The sequence below is a fragment of the Eptatretus burgeri genome, chromosome 3 (genome assembly GCF_056783735.1).
Source record: "Eptatretus burgeri isolate ZD-2024b chromosome 3, Ebu_testis_v1, whole genome shotgun sequence".
NCBI lineage: Eukaryota > Metazoa > Chordata > Myxini > Myxiniformes > Myxinidae > Eptatretus > Eptatretus burgeri.
This window is the reverse complement of record NC_140963.1, coordinates 95,878,615-95,884,614: the sequence shown is the minus strand read 5'-3', so window position 1 is coordinate 95,884,614 and position 6,000 is coordinate 95,878,615. Positions and strand designations below refer to the sequence as shown.

At 40.5% G+C, this 6,000-nt stretch overlaps 1 pseudogene; it reads right to left on the bottom strand.

The window, feature by feature from the left end:
- Positions 1-979: 979 nt before the first annotated feature.
- Positions 980-4,493, bottom strand: LOC147030494 (huntingtin-interacting protein 1-like; annotated as a pseudogene).
- Between the last annotated feature and the right edge of the window lie 1,507 nt (positions 4,494-6,000).

Below are 6,000 nucleotides of genomic sequence, written 5' to 3'. Positions count from 1 at the left end.
TCATGCGGATGGTCCCTTCATTCACGGCCCAGGAACTGCCGTACAATCTCTTTTCATGATCGCACTTGTCGATGCCGCTTCTTCCCCGATGGCACCGCACGAGGGTCCAAGGATCTCACACGACCCTGCCGAACAGTCAATGGCTGGCGTCTTGCTCAATCAACTCAGGAAATTCACACATCATACAACGAGATTCATGCTGCCTTTTCTGTCGTGTCAAGGGCGGCTGGCCAGAGCCTCTGTCTCAAACACTTTCCTCACAGAACCTCCATTCACACTCCTGTTTGTGTCCCGACCGCCGATTCTGCCTCAATCCTCTCCTATTCCCTCTGACCTCACGCCCATCCATCATCCACCCCAGGGGCGTGGTCTCGCTAGTTGTCATTCCTGGAGGCGGGGTTTTTGCCTGCTTGGAAATGTCTGGCTCGGTTGTTGTTGTTCTAAGGATGTGATTCCTTTTTATTGCCGGTTTTGAAATGCAAAATCATAGAAAAAGGTCACAGGGGGCAATCACATAATGGGAGAAATTATCCTTAATCACTACCTAATTTAACACAGCACCCCCCCCCCCCCCGTGTGGTGACACGTAACACTTAAGCTCACAGTTTCCCTAATTAATTTACATCGAGATGTCTCCTGCACATCCACAGACCATGCCACCCTTTACAATCCTACCATTTATATGAAATTCCTTCATCTACCAAACAAACTTCGAGTTTCTGTGTCTTGTCAGCTTAGAGTTTCTGCAGTAGCTCGAGTTCTTCTCCACTCTGCTGTGATTGTTCGTCAAACTCTAACTTTCTTCCCGCCGACGTCTTTTCAAGCTCTGCCAAGTCTTTCCACAGTTGCTCTTGCTCACTCTCCACTGCCATCATCTGACCCTAGGCTGTTCGCTCGTCTGCTCGGCTACCTGGGATGAGAGTTGGAGTGAGTTGAGATGTGTTTTGGCCTCGTGCAGCTCTTTCTCCAGCTTCTCCGCTCAAATTCCCTGCTCCTCAACCTGCTGCCACACTTGGCTGTTTGCCCGTTCAGAGGCATGCTTCTGTTCTTTCTGTTGGGATTTATCCTGGCTCCAACTTTCTTCCCACCGAAGTCTTTTGACCACTTTCTGGGCTTCGCTCTTGAAGGACTGCAGTTCAGTACGCAATTCCCTGATCTCCTGGTGTAAGCTATCAGCAGATCTTTTTCATCAGGTCCTTCTGTAATGCTGAGTTCTGGAATCAGCAAAGGCTGTGGTTCTGGTTCCGGTTCAAGTTCTGCCTTTTCCTCACCGATAATCACCACTACAAGACTCACATGCTCGGTCAGTGCAGATGCCCTCGTGTCCGGCTCCTGCTTCCTATCGCACCACAGTTGCACCTCTGTGGAACGGGAGAAGAGGAGACTCAGATATGGTATGACCTGGGTGAGAGGTGCCAGATGACACTGTCCAGCCTGTGTCATGGAGACAGCACGCGATAGATCCAAAGATGCAAAACCTGCTTCAAAAGGGCTGAGCTCACTGTCCATAGAGTCAAACAGCTCCACTGTCAGCCAAAAAATGGTGGCAATGCCACTCTCTCCCACAGCATTAAGCTCCACATCGGTCACTGCCAATCCAGCTGGAAAAACTAGCCGCCCAATGTGGAAGTGAACTTTTCCCACAATCAACAGGATCCAGGTGGCCACAAGCCAACTGCAACGACCATGATGGTGGTTCCACATGCGAACAAGTTCCTTTAGTTGACTAACTGGAAGTGAGGAATCCTGGAGAAAATTGGGGTGTCCATTGCACAATAGCTTGTGGAGCAAATTGCAGAACTTCCAGCTGAGAACAGATTGCTGGAAAGGAAGAACAGAGTTGAGAACAGAGTCGTTGGTGCCGTGTTCTCGGTTGGTTCCCACAGCGCAAATGCGAGCATGTTTCTCTTCAAAGCCTCCACTTGACTCACCCCGGCATGATTCAGGATGAGCCTCTTGCTCAACAAACTGGAAGCCACAGTTGCTGCAACTTTCTTCCTCAACACATCTTTCTTGGGATTGCTCCAATCCTGGCTCAACAAAACAAACTTCAGGATTTGCCTCCCTGAAAGTGCCAAGTTCAGGAAGCAATACTTCGGGAAGATCACTTCCTCACCAAGCTCCTCCACAACTTCAATGTCATTTCCATTCACAGTATCCAATGTGTCCTTCCCTCCTGTGCAATCATCACAAAACATTTCTGTAGATCCACTCTCAACCACAGCTGTACTATCTGCATTACAACAGTGAGAAGCACCAGACTTGTCACAACCTTCTGACTTGGCATCACTTCCACATGGTTCACAAACAGATTAATTGACCTTCACAAGAATTATCAGGATCTGAACTCTGGGATTGTTTCTGCATACTACCCTCAAAAACATTACTTTCCCACTTGTCCATTTGACAAAACATCCTGCTCTTCCTCTTGAGGTCCATCTGTGACTGTTAAACCATCAAATACTGATAATTATGGAAATGGTATTGATAGTAAAGGTTCTGGTGAGGTTGATTATGTTGGACTTCCTCATGGAGAACAAACAAATAGCAAAAGCGAATGAAAAAGAGTTTAGAGCCATCTCAACAATAAGATAAAATTACCAAAGTATGAGAAACAAAATATATTGAAAAGCTATTTTTCATACAGAAAAGAAACACATTATGAGGCAAGACTGATGACACAACGTTGATGTTTTTGTTTTTCCGTGATATATGGCTCTGAAATAAAAGTGATACTTAATCTCTTGTGTTAAGGGTAAAAACAAGTCATACGAATAAGAACATGTTCAGCGTGTTGATGAAAATCGTAAATTTATTAAGAGTAAAACCAGAGGTATACTCAGTTGTTGTCATCTGGAAGCAATTTTACAAAAATAAGGATTCCAAAGGAGTTACTTTTACTAGTTTTCTCTCTTCAATCCCATTCTTCCTTCCAGGTCTTCAAAACAGCTGTTCACCACCACATCTTATCTTCCCAGGTGGGGTTAACTCGGCCTGTCATCTTTCCAAGGTTGGCAAAATGAGTGCCAGCATGCTGGTATACTGTCGGAGTGGCGACCCGTCTAGGATTGTGCCCAATAGCCAAGGAGACTGCTTGAGCAGCACCAACGCTCTGCACAGAGTATGATCCCAATCTCCTCCTCCTTATCTTCCCCCATCTGAAACCATGATCTTTTCTACCCGCATTAATCCACTCCAAACCTACCCCCTTCAAATTCCCTGCCATCCTTCCTGAAATTTCCCTGTCGTGTAAGGTCTCAAAAGTCTCTGTGGTGTCCATATTGTATACCCCATGTTCCCCGCCTCATCCCTCTCCCTTCCCCAGGTCTCCTAATGTCTCTGTTCCCCACTGTTTTGTCCTTCCCTCTCTCACCCCCTTGTCACCTGCTCCCCCCACCCCCTTCCCCCCTTGTTGTGTGTTGTGTGTTAGCTCTGATACGAGCCTTGACAATGTATATCAAAACAAAAAAAAAAAATAGTTTGTCTTGTTTTGTGGATTGAGAACAACCTTCAATGAGATACATTACTGTGCAAAACTTTTGGTTATTTTCACTTTTGTGGTGCTCTTCCCCATTGAACATTTGTGGGATTAGGAGTGTGCAATATAGGTAGATAATAATATAAATTTATGAGAAAGTCAATTTAATATCACAGTTACCATACAGTATATAAAATAAATCAGGGAATTGAAAAAGTTTTATTTTTGCAATACATATTATATTATCATACATGGGTGAAAGCATGGTAAATGGGACACAAAGTGGCCACAGACATTAAAATTTCAAAATCAATATATTTCCATGTATCATATTCCAAAATGTACATGAGAGTGTGCTGAATAAGAGAATAAAAAAAGAAAATAAATATAGTTAAAGGGGTCTGAACAGTTAAATGGAGTGAAGCCGAGGCACCCTTTGGCACAGAAATTTCACAAAATGTGTGACCAGTGAGTTTTTACTTTCATTTAGAGTAAATGTATGTCTCTCCTTTGTCATACGAGCAATTACCAATGTTTATTGAAGTAATAATGGAGCATAAATAAACACACAGACATTGGTGTTGTTCATAAACAATGTAATGATGGTTGGACTGACCGCAGCAGGTTAAAAACATAATATTACACATATAAATACTTATCTAACACATTAGAAACTGTCCAAAACACTTTATGGGACAATTTTATGCATTTTCTGCAGTTTTTGCTGGTGGACTAATTTTAGGCATTTTTGCTATTTTCCCTATTTTTGACAATTTATTTAAAAATAATTAAATGTTATATATATACATATATATATATATATATATATATATACATACATATATATATATATATATATATATATGTTTTATTCATTTTAAGTGCTTTATTACTTGGTAGTTATGCCAATAAAATTTGAATATAGCCATACAATACTTTATGTGAGACAGTAGCAATCCTCAAAAAAGTGCTTCACAGCACAATTTTTCCACAATTTACTTGCGATATATTTCATGATTGCATATATTGGCATACCAAAATTACAGTCAAATAAGTCTGTTAAATAAGCCTCTTGGGGATATATCCTACGAGCTGTAACCATAGATGGAGAGATTTAATGCACAAGGATTTATGTGCATTAAATCATTCATTGTGTAGAATTTTAAGTATAGAGCATCAAGTATTGCACAAATAACACATATGTAGAAAATGTTGAGGTACGTGACAGAAAATAATAAGTTAATTATTTTAAAATATAAATCTATATTCTAGAGATGCCCTTACTTACTAATAACATTTTATAACATGTCCTGTACCAACTGACATAAAGAAAATGATTGTAAATATTATATTTTTGAAAATTTTAACAAAATTATGGGGGTAAGTAGGGTGTTGAGGAACGTGACAGAAATGGACTACTTGCCAGTTCACAGCTGATATATTAAATACACAGCACTTGTTATAAGTAGTGTGACTTCTACTTAATATTTGAAAAGTAATTACATGTTTTTAAAAACAATTAAGCTTACCTGTGTGCGCTATTGCGGCATCTATGGATTTCTTTCACAAGCCGATTACGAAGGTATGTCATCTGCAGTGGTTATATTGTCAAAACCATGCTGCATTTCCAGGAAAATTCCATGTGGATGAAAGGTCAAGGCCATAGCCTCCTTCTGGTAGAATTAATTACTACCTGTGCTGCCATCTGATGTTTTATATTGTACAAATAAAAATGCCATGTCAAATTTGGCCACTGATTACATTGTAAATGTAGAAACATGGCAATATTCACATGCCTTTAAAATAGTAACCGTTCAACATAGAGCCTCAAAATTTTCAACATAACATCTATTCATATTGGTGCAGATCGAGATTTAATATGAAATTTATATCTATTGAACAGGCATAATTATGGATTTAAACATTTACTTTTGATACCCTAATATTGAAACGTCCCATTTACCATGCTTTCACCCACACGAGTAATAACCACTTTCCACAAATAAAATATGTAGGAAACAGTTTGTGGAATTTTGTACACTAAATAAGAATACGTTAGGCAAAATAAGCATTTGAAGTTGCTCAGCTTACGTGAAAGAAGAATATCAAGTCAGCAGATGACAAATGAAATAAGAGCATACCTGAACATTAACATTTCACACAGCACTGTGAGCGGAAGGCTGATTGCAGCAGGTTTCCATGGTGGAGTTGCAGCAAATAAATCACTGCTGAGGCCACAAAATCAGGTGAAAAGACTGAAATTTGCAAGGCAATACCAAATACTGTGTGAATGAACAATGGAATCGGGTACTTTGGTCTGATGAATCAAAGTTCAAACTTTTTGGTTTTAACAGAAGCCAGTTTGTATGCTGGAGACCTGGAGAATGTTATGACACACAATGTTTGCAGCCTACTGTTAAATATGGGGGAAGCTCTGTGACTGTCTGAGGTTACATCTCAGCTTCTGGTGCAGAAAAACTTGTTCAAACCAATGGAACACGAACAAAAGAGAAGTACAAGCA